This window comes from Dysidea avara, chromosome 6, assembly GCF_963678975.1.
Source record: "Dysidea avara chromosome 6, odDysAvar1.4, whole genome shotgun sequence".
Classification (NCBI taxonomy): Eukaryota; Metazoa; Porifera; class Demospongiae; order Dictyoceratida; family Dysideidae; genus Dysidea; species Dysidea avara.
In genome coordinates, this window is record NC_089277.1 from 29765219 (window position 1) to 29779164 (window position 13946).

Below are 13946 nucleotides of genomic sequence, written 5' to 3' on the forward strand. Positions count from 1 at the left end.
CCACTACAAACAAATCACCCTATAGAAAGATCAGCTAGAAGAAGTTACCTCGTAGAGAGTTCAGTTACAAAGAAACCACCATGTAGAGAACTCATTTACAAACTAGTGACCCTGTATAGACATCAGCTAGAAGAAATTACCTTGTAAAGAGTTCAGCTACATAGAAACCATTCTGTAAAGAGCTCAGCTGCAAACAAATCACCTGTACAGAATTCAGCTACAAACAAATCACCCTGTAGAGAGATCAGCTAGAAGAAGTTACCTTGTAGAGAGTTCAGCTACAAAGAAACCATCATGTGGAGAGTTCAGCTGCAAACAAATCACCTGTAGAGAGTTCAGCTACAAACCAATCTCCCTGTAGAGAGATCAGCTAGAAGAAGTTTCCTTGTAGAGAGTTCAGCCACAAACAAATCACCCTGTAGAAAGATCAGCTAGAAGAAGTTACCTTGTAGAGAGTTCAGTTACAAAGAAACCACCATGTAGAAAGTTCAGCTACAAACTAGTGACCTTGTGGAGACATCAGCTAGAAGAAACTACCTTGTAGAGAGCTCAGCTACAAAGAAACCATTCTGTAAAGAGCTCAGCTGCAAACAAATCACCTGTACAGAATTCAGCTACAAACAAATCACCCTGTAGAAAGATCAGCTAGAAGAAGTCACCTTGTAGAGAGTTCAGCTACAAAGAAACCACCATGTAGGGAGTTCAGCTAGAAGAAGTTACCTTGTAGAGAGTTCAGCTGCAAACAAATCTCCCTGTAGAGTGTTTAGTTAGAAGAAGTTACCTTGTAGAGAGTTCAGCTACAAAGAAACCATTCTGTAAAGAGCTCAGCTGCAAACAAATCACCTGTACAGAATTCAGCTACAAACAAATCACCCTGTAGAAAGATCAGCTAGAAGAAGTCACCTTGCAGAGAGTTCAGCTACAAAGAAACCACCATGTAGGGAGTTCAGCTAGAAGAAGTTACCTTGTAGAGAGTTCAGCTACAAAGAAACCATCATGAAGAGCAAACAAATCTCCCTGTAGAGAGTTTAGTTAGAAGAAGTTACCTTGTAGAGAGTTCAGCTACAAAGAAAACATTCTGTAAAGAGCTCAGCTGCAAACAAATCACCTGTACAGAATTCAGCTACAAACAAATCACCCTGTAGAGAGATCAGCTAGAAGAAATTATCTTGTAGATAGTTCAGCTACAAACAAATCACTCTGTAGAGAGATCAGCTAGAAGTGTAGAGAGTTCAGCTACAAATTTAAAGAAACCATCATGTGGAGAGTTCAGCTGCAAACAAATCACCTGTAGAGAGTTCAGCTACAAAGAAACCACCATGTAGGGAGTTCAGCTAGAAGAAGTTACCTTGTAGAGAGTTCAGCTACAAAGAAACTATCATGAAGAGAGTTCAGCTACAAACAAATCACCCTGTAGAGAGATCAGGTAGAAAAAGTCACCTTGTAGAGAGTTCAGCTACAAAGAAACCACCATTTAGAGAGTTCAGCTGCAAACAAATCACCCTGTAGAAAAATCAGCTACAAACAAATCACCCTGTAGAAAGATCAGCTAGAAGAAGTCACCTTGTAGAGAGTTCAGCTACAAAGAAACCACCATGTAGGGAGTTCAGCTAGAAGAAGTTACCTTGTAGAGAGTTCAGCTACAAAGAAACCATCATGAAGAGAGTTCAGCTGCAAACAAACCTCCCTGTAGAGAGTTCAGTTAGAAGAAGTTACCTTGTAGAGAGTTCAGCTACAAAGAAACCACCATGTAGAGAGTTCAGCTAGAAGAAGTTACCTTGTAGAGAGTTCAGCTACAAAGAAACCATTCTGTAAAGAGCTCAGCTGCAAACAAATCACCTGTATAGAATTCAGCTACAAACAAATCACCCTGTAGAGAGATCAGCTAGAAGAAATTACCTTGTAGAGAGTTCAGCTACAGTAAAAAGAAACCACCATGTAGAGAGTTCAGCTGCAAAGAAATCACCCTGTAGAAAATTCTGCCACAAACAAATTGCCCTGTAGAAAGATCAGTTAGAAGAAGTTATCTTGTAGAGAGTTCAGCTACAAAGAAACCACCATGTAGAGAGTTCAGATAGAAGAAATTACCTTGTAGAGAGTTCAGCTACAAAGAAACCATCATCTAGATAGTTCAGCTGTAAACAAATCACCTGTAGAGAGTTCAGCTACAAACAAATCTCCCTGTAGAAAGATCAGTTAGAAGAAGTTACCTTTTAGAGAGTTCAGCTACAAAGAAACCATTCTGTAAAGAGCTCAGCAGCAAAAAAATCACCTGTACAGAATCCAGCTACAAATAAATCACCCTGTAGAGAGAACAGCTAGAAGAAGTTACCTTGAAGAGTGTTCAGTTACAAAGAAACCACCATGGACAGTTCTGTAATAAATATATGTATTATATATCCCATCCAAAAACAGCTTATAGCTGTAAAAAAAGTGCGCGTCCAAGTAAAGCAGAGTTAACTGCGACAAAAAGTAATGATATCATAATGCGGCCATGTGCGAGGTGTGCAAGTTGTAAAATTAATATTAGCTAATCAGACAATACAATGTTATTGTTAAAGTGTTAATGAGAACTATGTGATGCTGCTATTTTTAAGTGTGTGAGCATCTTCATAAATGCCACACAAATTTAATTCTCAATAAAACAATGTGTATAGATTCTCTGATAGCAATAAATAGTTTGAGTTTGGCCACCTTTCCTTTGTTCGTAGCATTGCAGTATACAGGAAAGACGGCCAAACTCAAACTATTTATTGCTATCAGAGAATCTATACACATTGTTTTATTGAGAATTAAATTTGTGTGGCATTTATGAAGATGCTCACACACTTAAAAATAGCAGCATCACATAGTTCTCATTAACACTTTAACAATAACATTGTATTGTCTGATTAGCTAATATTAATTTTACAACTTGCACACCTCGCACATGGCCGCATTATGATATCATTACTTTTTGTCGCAGTTAACTCTGCTTTACTTGGACGCACACTTTTTTTACAGCTATAAGCTGTTTTTGGATGGGATTTCAATACTTTTTGTTAGAATAAGCAATGCACTGTTGATAACAGTAAGTGAGTTTCCATGGTTTTGACAGAAACCCCAGATTACAAAGACAGAATATTAAAATATAACTGTAATTTTAGTGGCCAGGGCCGCCCACATGGGGGGGGGGGGTTAACTGGGGTATTTTTCCCCCTGCCCCAGCCCGAAAGGGGCCCCTTGAATACCTGTTTAAAGAAAGATCGATATACTCTAATAGAGCAGTCAGGATCTAGACTCTTCCTTGCCCCTGGGCTCCTCTTTAATTCTTTTCCCTGGGCTCTCTAATTTCTCTGGACGGCCCTGTTAGTGGCATGCAACTGCAGTCAACTACCACCCATTTTAACTAGTAAACCCTTAATAACACTTTGCCTTTCATCTTGTACTGCATTAAAACGATCAAGATACTCTATTAGAGCAGTCACAAAACAGCTGTAACACAGCAATCAATATTTAGCATAGTTACAACTTCTGCTTAGCATCGGATTGTATAGTTTAAATTACTAGCTACTTACAGACTTTACAATATAAAAATATGGCACTTGTAGAAATGTGACTGTTCTATTAGAGTATCTCGATCTACTTCAAGCATTGACTAATTCAAGTGAAGAAGCTACGCCCCTGCCAAGAGATCTTGTGAAATGAAATGAGAATAGTAAAGAAAAGCAAGTATGTACAGAGACAATAGAAGGGCGCGTAATTATGTCCTGTTGTAAATAAACGCCTTTAAAATTTTTATTACTACTAAATAAGCGCACAAGAATAGGCTTGTGAGGCTGTTGTCTCCAAGGTTGTCTCATTACTTGTCTTTTCGTGTTGAAGGGATTTAGTCACAATTGGTGAGTTTAACTATACATGTATTTCTGTTGTAAAACTTAATTGTAAAAAGGCGATTAGTACATATCATGATAAACATGTATTTGTCACAGTAGAGTCTCTCACAACAATTATTACGAGACATTGGACCAGGGTAAAAAAATTTACTGCTATATTTAGAGGTTGTAGCGTTTGTATATCTTAGTATCTTAATAAATAATCCTCCATGATCACTAATCACTAATAGTACAGTGAAAACTGGTCATTATTCAGGCCGTAGGGACAAAAAATTTCTGACCTAGCTTTTTAAAGAGGTGGCTGCATTTTGCGGCCTTAAAAAAGGTAAGAAGCATGCTGTTCTAACTGGCTATAGAGATGGATTTAGTGTGTGACAGCGTATGAGACAGTGAGTGCTGGCAGCAAGGGGGCAGCCAATCTGTTAGAGCACCAAAGGCACTGCTTAAGACTTAGGCAGTTGGCTGTCAGCCCAAAGTGTAAAAGTTTCACTATTGGTCCTTATAAGCTCCTGATGAAGAAAGTGATGAAGTCATTATCCATAGGATATATTTTTCAGAGTATCCATTTCAGTTCTACAATACAGTAGCCAAGCATAAGATGAACATAGCACAGCATTCCGGTGGTTTAGTGGTAACCACAACACTGCCTGAGGTAAACTGTGGTGAGATTTGAGACTACCGGAGGCCCTGGAATGCCTTCAACACATAAAATACCAAATATCTAATGCCTGCATGGCTTTCATCCACAGTGGACCTGTCTTGGTGGCCACTTGTACAGAAGGAAAACAGCTGCCACACAGTCTTTCGAGCGAACAGCTAGTTTCCACACCTCTTAATTATCAATTTGTAAAATCTTGAGCGAAATTGTGTGTGCGAGCAAGTGTGATGTTGTGCATTGGCAGTGCCGTGTATATGGTTGCTGCCTAGCATTGACACATCACGAGTATTGAAGTCACAATGTGTTACTGTATCATCCATCTAAATACAATCTCTGAATGTGTCATTTAGTGTAGAGAGCAATCTTCCACAAGAAGTGACCTGCAGGTTTCAGTGTATATTGTTAACCATTAATATTGTTCACCATTGTGATTGTGAACTGTATGTACAGTGAAACCTCACTTAGTGGCCACCTCTTTAATTGAAACCTCACTTAGTGGCCACCTCTTTAATAAGACCACCTCATTATATTGGCTACCTCTAGTAGATCCCAAATATAGCTAAGCAGTACTTTATGACCTCATTAATAAGGCCACCTTGTTATTCAGGCCAATTTTTTTGGTTCCACAGCTGGCCATATTAATGAGGCTTCATTGTACTTATGTGAATTTTTATTTTTCATAACTTTTCTTCAGGTTTACTGATGGGCACTATAAAGCATTGTTGACTGGTCCGTACATAATTTGGTGACTTGAATTGCTAAAACAGTACGTAGCATGTCTTGTATGTACATGTAATGTGTTGTAATGTGTCCACACATCCACACATCTTAGAAATAAATATAATTGTATTCTCTATACTCAGTTCCATTGTGCCACTGGGTCATAAGTGGGTTGAGTATGGATCATTCAGGACATTTGAGTCACATTTTGTCCTGGCCAAGTGGATCTCATCCACTGACAGAATATACAGGATCACATCACGTGTATAAGTTACGGTGGAACTTGTTTATTGCCACCTTCACTCATTAAACAGGTAACAGTGTATAAATTCTCAATTGGAATTGGCTTTTCAAGAGAGGTTGTCTTTCTATATTGGTGGCCATTAAGACAGGTTGTACTGATAGAGTGTACATACTAGAGATGCAACATTATCCTCCACTTAGTGTCATTTGATAGTGATGCAATGGAGACTATGTATTGTTGCATTTAAATACTATACTATTATATTGCAACTCTAGCACGTATTTATAACAGGAATGTTTGTTAACTGTTTAGACATACTGGAGCAACACCCACTCATCTGGATTCTACAAATGGAGTCATATCAACTTGTTATCATACTTACTTGTTACTCCCATATTTATTTGGATGAATATACATGCCGTCATGTGAGACTTGCTACCATGGCGGGCCACTGGAAAACATTTTCATAGCAGTTATATTACAGTCATTATTGTACAATTCTTACAATATTGTTGTGAAAAGTGTTTGGTATTCATGTGTCCTCTGTATGTTGTAATTACATGTGTAATTTTTGTGTGGGGGTGCTGTAAAATGCAATAATGCATGGTGACAATTGGCTAGCTACATGTGCTAATTACTCGCAGCTTGTGTCAACAACTGGTAACCACAGTTGTACTCTGTGTCATTCTTTAAGCCGCGCCCTTAGAGGACAAATTACGTCACGGTGGGGGCGACTAAATTCAAATTTAAAAACGAACGATGGTATGTAGCACCATAGATCATATCTGTGGACTATAATCTATGGCAGCACACTTCTTTGTGGCTACATGCACTGATTAACTACATAGAGCGCCAGTTCATCAATACCCAGTGACCGCAGTTGTGCTTTGCGTCATTCTTTAAATTCCGAGTAAAATTCTTAGAGAGCAAATTAAGTGGGGGCGACTAAATTCAAATTTCAAACTAGCCATTCTCGAAAACATAGGTTTCAATCTGAACGAAACTTTTAGAACAGTTTAAAGATACATTGCCCTACATGCCAAGCGAGTATTGCGGAAAACAACAATCTGGGATTTGTATTTGGCCTCTAGGTCGACTGAGGACGACTGAAACTTCGTTTGGTGCTGAAGTTAAGACTGTAGGGTAATCATGTATGGTGAAATCGATGATGTGAATCTTGAGGCGATTGAGTGAATACTGAAGCGATAGCAGGGCAATCAATGTTCGGAATGCACAAAGGAACGCAAGGCATACACATGCGGTTGCGTCTAACCGCATGCGATAAAAAAAAAAATAAAAAAATAAAAAATGAAACTTCCCCTTTGATGTCGGCAATCTCGATCACAAAACAATCGGCATGGATTTGCTTCACTGCTTGTGTGGTAGTTACTAGTGACACGATGAGTTCAACCCTAGAGTTTCAGAGGGATAGCGTAAGTGGCGGGTTAGTTACAGGAAGGCCGAATTTGACAACGTTCGTTCCTGTAAAATCCTCACGTAGTGGTCGCGTCATTTATTGTCTGCGGCGCGCGTTTCTGCTTTACTGGCCGCGCGACTCACTACCGTGAGTCTTGATATAATTTGTACATTTACTGATAAAATCAGAAATATTTAAGGTACATCTGCTTCATCTTTTCTTCTTCCTGTGGTAAAGAAAAAATGATAAGTTTAAAAAGTCCCAAAGCAGGCCATAGGCCGGCGTTGGGGGGTATACAAATACAAAAAGAAGTGAAATCTAATCCAAAACAGCCAAGCTGTAAAAAAAGGGTGCGGCCTTCAAAAAGGCTATGGTGAAAAAAGATGTGAAATCCAAGGTGGTGGCCAAGAAATGGCTGTGATGGTAGGTTAATGGTAAAATTTTAATAACGACAATTCAGGTGAATTTTGTGCCAATTGACCAAGTGGCACCAAAATTCACCTGAATTGTTGTTATTAAAATTTTTACCATTAACCTACCATCATAGCCATTTCTTGGCCGCCACCTTGGATTTCACATCTTTTTTCACCATAGCCTTTTTGAAGGCCGCACCCTTTTTTTACAGCTTGGCTGTTTTGGATTAGATCATATTTACAACAAATAAGTGTGTCTGAGGCAATAGTACAGACAATATACGACTACTTCCTCTCCTCCATAGATGCCGTTGGGACCTTGATATAATGAGCACTCATCAGTCTCAGGGTCCACAGTGCACCAGCGTGGACCACCGGGTGAACGTGTGCACCTCATAGTGCCTCCTTATATTAGCATACAAGCTGCAATAATTGGCAGAGGGTAACTTGCAGCAGTGATAATTGAGTTTATGTGGCATGCAGTGTTGACTGGTGACAAAGAGTTTTTCACCTGTGCAGAAAAGGTGTTGCCCCCACACCCCCTCCCCTAAAGGGATAGAACACCTATATATATATTTGTGTGTGTGTATATATGTATGTGTATTTATATGTGTGTGTATATATGTGTGTGTATCAGCATTGAAACCGGGTCACTACTGCTGACCCGGATGACCCGGATGACCCACTGACCCGGATTGATTAAAGCCGAGGCGTGCGATAAGAGCTATGTTTCAGCTAGTCTTGAGCGAACGAACAAGACTATGTTTTGAGCATTCGATTCGTGTTGAGTAAATATTGCAACTTCAGCCTAGCTGTAGGTTGAATACCAAAAAAAAAATAAATAAATAAAGAGGTCATCACCTACTAACAATAGCTATCCCTCACCATAGATACCCTCAGTTTCATGCTACATACTGCACTTACTAATAAATGGGCGTGACTGAGTGTATGTTGGTAACGCGATAAGTGGGCATGGCTCATGAAAGAGTTACGCGACAGTGTTTATAAGTTCCACGTTGTCAAACGAACAATTTAGTTTCTCACGTAATTCAATCTGGGTCAGACCCGGATAATTTGTAAACCGGGTCGGACTCGGATGACCCGGAGAAAATGTGACCCGATTGACCAGGATGACCCGGTTTCAACACTGGTGTGTATATGTATGTATGCATATATATATGTGTGTATATGTATGTGTATGTATATGTATAAGCAACATGTATAATATATATATATATAATGTAATAGTTATACCACGGGCACGAGTGCGCATATACAGGCAAAGCACGAGTGCCCGTGGTATAACTAATATGTTCTACTTCAGCATGTAGATCCACGTAATTGGCAAAATCTTTAGTTGCTATACTTCTCTTATATATGGAACCAAGTAAGCTGTGATTGTGGGATTGAATTTTGCCAAACAAACTGTGATTGTGGGATTCAACTTTAATACATCAAAAAGTAGTTTGATTTTATTTTTGCTAATATAGCAATTTTAAGAGGCTAGTGTTAATTATGTTACTTTAATTGCTACACTTACAAAAGTAAAATACAAACTACTGTTGATGTATTAAAATTGAATCCCACAATCACAGGTTGTTTGGCAGAATTCAATCCCACAATTACAGCTTGCTTGATTCCCTATATAAGAGAAGAGGATAACAGCATAATATCAAAGAAATCTGATTATTTCTGGATATGTGACCTAATTTTAGAAAACCGTCGATATCCACACAATTTTCAAAATGCATTTTATTTGTTCTTTGTTTTTTACAGGGACAGAGGAATGGACTAGCTAAGTTTCAGCTTCCTAAGTTATGCAATGTTGGAAATACAGCACTAGACAGCCGGACAAGCAAATAAATTAATATGTACAGAAGCTATCGAGAAAAGAATCTACAGGTGCTTACATAAACCATCATAACGTACTGATACGACGTACGGAATTGAATCTTGGCTCATTGTGTTTGCCATGAATTTGTGCATCCACCAAGGTATAGTTTTCCCCCAGGCATGCTTCTGTGTTCGAGAAGGAAGGCAAATTCACTGAAACACGATCGTCGGTAAATTCTTTCATCACCGCAACGTAAACAAACGTCTGCAACCTTGAAATCCTTTCGTGTATGGAAAGATTTTTGTACTCCCTATGAACAGGCGAACATGATGATGCCCAGGATTTATCCATTGGAGGCTTAATTTGCCCACCAGTGAGGTGATAAAAACTTGCATAATTTTTTTCTGGAGCTTGCATTTTATACCCATAATTTTTAAATGCGTTTTATTACAAAAGTACTATTGTACGTATATCGACAGTTTTCCCAAATTCGGTCACATATAGTGTGTGCACTCCTATTAGGTGTGCAATGTCTCAAGTTAACGAGATATATGCACTGGTAGTAGTGTGTATATCTAGTAAACAATTTGAGTCAGTGCGATATGTGATATATATGCACTGGCTTTCCTTTGATCTGAGGTGTGAAAGTGGTACATATATATATATATATATATATATATATATATAATCACATGAAACTTCAAAGGCGCCGCTGCTTGCATATATAGGGCATATACACTACAACCCCACAGGTGAGTATATATATATACCTACCTGAGGTGAGTAGGTAGCATTCCTCTCGCAATTCAGCACACAATCAAGAATCGAATTGATTGTGGGACTTAGTAAACATATCTCCGTATATTCCCAGTACTTGTTCGTTCATATCAACAAACGTAGGAGCAACGTAACTTGCTGCAACCCATCATTGAAGTTGCGAGGTATGGTTATAAAATGAATCCAGTGGTTGGACTCTTACTGGCTGGGGTGATTGATCACCTAGCATGATAAAGGCTATTAGCCTAAGTCATCTGGGTGTTAGTCATGCTAGTGTAGGCGTCGTTCGTCCACCCACGTTGGGCTATCAGCCCATAATCGTGACACAGTAATGTGTCACGTGACTTCCCAGGTGGGTATATATATACTTACCAGGGTGAGTATATATAAGTGTGTCTACCATGCCAAACTATGGCGAATTAAGTGTAAGTATATACTTTAAGTTGGTTTGTGTGCAAATGGGTTGTTAGAAAGTAATATAGTGCAGATTAATTTAGAAACATGGTATATATCATATGAACCATGGCTCACTTTGGTGTATTGCACTTACATACACCCCTCCTCCTCAGTCATCAGAAGTTTACTGTTGATAAATGCCTCGGCTTCGCCTCAGAATTTATAAACAGTAAACTTCCTCTGACTTCAGAGTTGGGGTGTATATAAGTGGAATACACCTCGTAGTCATGGTTTATATATTACGGATATGTGAATGCATCTGTGTAGATACAATTGCGCATGTTGGTAGTCTCATATGCAGTGTAGATACAGTCATTCTTGTGCATGTATATATTCATAATAACATAAAATTGTTACTGAGGTGACAATACAGACAATATGTTTTGCGATCTGCAACACTTAAAAAATAAATTAAGGAAACAAGCTTTTTTAAATGGCATGGCACATGTTGCCCATTCACGTGAGGGTATTTGGTTAGGAGAAGCTTATGATAATGACCAACTCTCTAACCTGTTGGTCATTTCAAGGATCCCGACCCTGTAGATAATATTCATACCAAAGATACAATGGAGACTATGACCAGTGCCAGCCAAGCTGATGGGGAGAATATAAGAGGGAGAATTGACATAGACAAAACCGAGCAATTCACACCTGGGATGAGGCCAGCAAGCCCAGCCATTCCAAACAACAGTCAGCAAGTTCGATCCCTTGAATGACCCCAATGCTTTACCTGCTATCTTGCAACTTGTAAAGAAGCTCAACTGGAAAGAATGTCCAGCCTTCCAGGTAGGAATCATCTAGTCTTGGAAACACACTCTAAGTATATGGATAAATTGTTTAAGACTGTTGCTTTCACTGGATTGCTGCTTCCTGCCTACACATCGCCTCGACCCACTAAGGTGATAGTTTAACTTGGCTATGGTACTTTGCTCGCATAATTGATTTAAAAAATATATATATATATATATATATATCACCCCTGCTTGTCATGTCCTCACACCTCAATATTCTATTGAACTTCTACCTTGGACTGTCAAGAGCAGCTCTAATAGGAAGCACAACTTGTATGCAATTATCTAATCTGCAACTATTAAGGCATTCCAGGGGCATCGATGAAGTAGAAGGTCATCTGGGAATCGTACTTAATATGGTTAGGATGAAGGACAGATTATGTGGGAAAAGCAAGCCGTGGAGGTTGCTGGTTGTGCCAAAATATTCATGTTCCGTATGTATGCAACAGCAGCCAACATTAAATATACTTCTGAATGATAAAGTTTCACTCTGATCTGTGTTGGTGGCAAACCTTAGCTGATCGGAATGGGTTGAGTCTACTTTTGTTGGGACAATTTTGTTGGGACAACAATGCCTGGACTCCCAATCATCTGATCCAAACAGATGTGCCAGATTGTGGTGTCTTGGCATGAAAAAATCCAATTGTATGAGTATTGGGGAGGAAGTCAGGTATGATTTGAGTTTGACCATTCCAGAGTTGTCACTGCTGTGAATAGACACTATAAACCGCCACGTACTTGTAATGCAGCCTTTGTAATGGTCCTTTGTTGTTGTATTCTTTTTTTTTCTAATTTCAAGGTTGATGTAACTTGTAGACACTTAGCAGGTGTACAATAATAGCACAGCTGACCACATATCCCTGCATTCATTCTTTTGTTTACGTCCACCGGCCATCTGGCTGCCAACTCCACTACCTCATTCGTCACTGCAGATTCTGAGGGACAAATTGGACACACACACACACACACACACCCCAGGCAGCTGTGTAGTAATCTACACCTGTATATGAATGGTTTAGTGTCTCCTACTCGAGAGATGCTATTGCTAAGCAGCACTGTTGTTTACTATTCCTCACACAGACTATACAACCCAACACCAGTCTCCATTTTTTAAAGCACAATGCTTCAAGTTCACTTCTCCAATGACAACCTATAGCTTCATTCATACTGTGGTCAGCATAATGCATAATACAAACCTCCTTATACCACACTTTGAGCAGATACTTTGAAGCATTAATAGAGCTAGCTAGTATACACGGACAATGAATCTACCTTCCAACTACTGCAGGTGTACCTATAGTTGATCCGATATCAGTTATTAATGTGTTTAACCACTCTCTGCAGAGGCGTAGCTACAGTGTAGGCAGGTGAGGCAGCTGCCTTACCAAATATTGGTATCTGATTCAGAAGTCACTGAACTGAGAACTATGTTGGACCTTTAGATGCATTGAAGGCATGCATTAACAAAGTTTATATGTTATTTAGTTCAACTCATAGTGTACATAGTAACAGGTGCAGCTCTAAGCGGATAGCTACTGAGGTTTACTTTTCAGAAACTGGTCAAACAAGATCGATATACTCTAATGGAGCAGTCACCCTAATATAGAACACTAAGTTGAATTGCAAGGTCACAACTGTTTATATTGGGTATGTAGAACCAGATCAAACCAGACCCATATCCCTGGCAGGTCCACTCCAGAGGGGTTCAACATGGCTCAGTTTTATGCAAGCGGTTCAACATAGTTCAGTTCGATATGGCAAACATTTACACTAACCTGAAAATCACTTTGATTTGAGGACATTCTTTGTGGTGGGTGTGCAGGGAATATCCCAGAGGTTATACGGTTCCTATGGCTTGGAGGGAAAGGCAGTTGCCTTTCTTTGGCATGCGGAAATTCTTGTGGCTTCAGAGAATGTTAGAATCCCCTAGCATTCCTTCCTCCAAACCTTTGTAGTAAAACATGCTGTATACATCATGTAAAATTGTTTTAAAAGGGGCATATTGGAGAATTAATAGGAGAATCCATGGAACCCTACATACCTACCAAAACAACCACCATCTGTTGATGGTGGAAACCTGCTCGCAACAGGGTAAGCTCTGCTGACCGGGTTAAACTGACAAGCAACATTATAAACTGTAATAATTATAGCGGAACTTCAGTTATCTGAACTTCTGGGGATCACCAGGTGTTTGGATAACTGAACAGTATGTATACTCCTGAAGTTAAACTACTCTAATAAAACTGAACTACTATAAGAAGAGTAATGACACTGTTTTATATATTTACAAGCATTGGTACCTGCCCTAAGTGCAGGGACCACATTATAATAACTACAAAGCATTAAATAAACATCAGTGCCATTCATGCCCTGCAGCATGCATGGTGGTATCATTTTAATACCAACATCTTGCAAAGTATACCAAAATCATGGGAAGCATGCAGGTACTCCAGAACCTGCAGAACTGCAGTATTTAGCTATACTGTAGTAATGTATATGCATATAACACACAGGTGTGAACAATGTAGATGGCTATACATGTAGCATCATTTGATAAAAAATTGACCACAAAAGACATTAATTTATTGGAACCTGCCCTACAATGCACAAGTTGCCAACTTGTGCATTATATTGTGGGCATGCACATAATGTAATGGAAACCTTTGCCAAAAACGGCCCAGCTGTAAACAAAGCGAGGCCAAGAATGCATAAGTACATGCTCATGGAGTAACTACAACCAAAAGACATGATATCAAAATCT

General features: G+C 39.2%; 1 protein-coding gene and 1 long non-coding RNA gene across 2 annotated transcripts in view; one reads left to right on the forward strand and one right to left on the reverse strand.

Moving 5' to 3' along the window:
* The window catches only part of LOC136257819 (uncharacterized), a 202803-nt gene that overhangs the window by 77614 nt on the left and 111243 nt on the right, over positions 1-13946 (reverse strand). The window lies entirely within an intron of this gene.
* Positions 3706-7077, forward strand: LOC136258904 (uncharacterized). Its single transcript, XR_010703112.1, has 3 exons — positions 3706-3881; positions 5228-5299; positions 5810-7077. It is a non-coding gene; the product is annotated as an uncharacterized lncRNA (long non-coding RNA).